Below are 2,217 nucleotides of genomic sequence, written 5' to 3' on the forward strand. Positions count from 1 at the left end.
ATATATATATATATATATATATATAGAGAGAGAGAGAGAGAGAGAGAGAGAGAGAGAGAGAGAGTTTAGAGCTTTAAAGAAATTTAAAACTTCTATACTAATGACTGATCATCTTCAGAATCATATTACTGTCATTTTCCGAAGTTCCGAAAATTAAAAGTTCGAAATTTTTTCGAGTGTGAGACAACGTTGCAGAAAGAAAATTCCGGAAAGCAACCGGAAGATTTCGAAAAGAATGAAAAAATAAAGGTGTATGTTGTTGGTGAAAATTAAAAATGCGAAACCAACGTGTGGTTGGCACACTGAAGTAAAAGTTTAACAGTTAGTGGACAAGACGTGCCAAATTGGATTAGAGCCAAGATATATACACAACTATCTCCATGGTCTGTTGCGTGTTTGCTAGAGTGTATACATACATACATACATACACAAATGTATGTATGTATGTATGTATGTATGTATGTATGTATGCATAGGCGCAGGAGTGGCTGTGTGATAAATAGCTTGCTTACCAACCACATGGTTCCGGGTTCAGTCCCATTGCATGACACCTTTGGCAAGTGTCTTCTACTATAGCCTCGGGCCGACCAAAGCCTTGTGAGTGGATTTGGTAGACGGAAACTGAAAGAAGCCCGTCGCATATATGTATATATATATATATATATATATATATGTGTGTGTGTGTGTGTGTGTGTGTGTGTGTGTGTGTGTGTGTGTGTATGTCTGTGTGTCTGTGTTTGTCCCCCCAAACATCGCTTGACAACCAATGCTGGTGTGTTTACGTCCCCGTAACTTAGAGGCCGCGACAAAAATATTCGATCGATAAACAGGTTCGCGTTTTTAATACAAAGGAACGTCACATGCGAGTAGTCAAATCGATAAAAGTGTATCCTTATTTTAGGCATGCCTAGATATCAGTAAATGCACACTTAATTCACTCACAAAATGTTCATATCGCCCGCCAAAATTTCAAATCGCCGACCATTTTCTAGAAATTCGCCCATTGCCCACATGTAAGTTGAAATTGCCCACCGGTGGGCAATATCGCCCACTTTGGGAAGCTATGATCTAGACCAATGTTTCTCAGCCATTTGTTATCGGTGGACCTCTTTAATTACTATTCTCTTCTGGTGAACCGCCATAGCCATTCGATATTTAAGAGCTAGCTTTATGGATACTTCTTTTAAAATTCCTGTTTTGTTGTTCACATTTTTACTTGTGTAGGTTCTACAATTCTTTTATTCTTTTACATGTTTCAGTCATTTGACCGTGACCATGCTAGAGCACCATTTTAAAGGGTTTGAGTCGAACAAATCGACCTGTAGGACATTCTTTGCAAACCTAGTACTTATTCTATAGGGTCTCTTGCCGAACCACTTGCTTACGGGGACATAAATATACCAGTTCCGGTTGTCAAGTGGGAAGGTGGAGGACAAACCATTACACAAAGACGCATACACATAGATATATACATATATATATATATATATATATATATACACATATACGACGGGTTTCTCTTAGTTTCTGTCGATCAAATCTACTCACAAGGATTTGGTCGGCTCGAGGCATAGTAGAAGACACTTGCCCAAGGTGCCATACAGTAGGACTGAACCCGGAACAATGTGGTTGGTAAGCAAACTTCTTTCCACACAGCCACGCCTGCAACGAGAAAGAAATTAAGCTGTTTCTTGCAATAAAAACATCTTGAACAATATTTTATCATGAACCCTTAATTCACTGCTGTGGATCCCTAATTTACTATTTTGCTTTCGTGGACCCCGAATAATCGTATACGGACACCTTGGGATTATATGGACCGCTGTTGAGAACCTCTGATCGTGAGGTTCTGCTGTTTCCACCAATATGCCGTTTATCCATTAAGTTAGGATAAGAAACAGCAATGTTTACAAAATGTCCCAAACATTTGCTGGTAACATACTTCAGCTTCTTCCGACAGTTGCTATTATATTATTAGGGATTATCAACGTCTTTGCTGAAATATGTTGGTTATTTAACTACAAAGAAATATCTCCTACAGCCCTACTGATACTTGTTTACTTTTCTTTGTCACTTGTATCTCTTTCTTTAATCAGTTCTTCTCTAATCTTCCACTTTCCCAGATCTACCAACAACCCGACTACCTCTGTGTGTGTGTGTATGTATGTGTGTATATACACATGTATATATATATATGTATATATATGTATATATATA

This window comes from Octopus bimaculoides, chromosome 7 (genome assembly GCF_001194135.2).
Source record: "Octopus bimaculoides isolate UCB-OBI-ISO-001 chromosome 7, ASM119413v2, whole genome shotgun sequence".
In the NCBI taxonomy this organism is placed as follows: domain Eukaryota; kingdom Metazoa; phylum Mollusca; class Cephalopoda; order Octopoda; family Octopodidae; genus Octopus; species Octopus bimaculoides.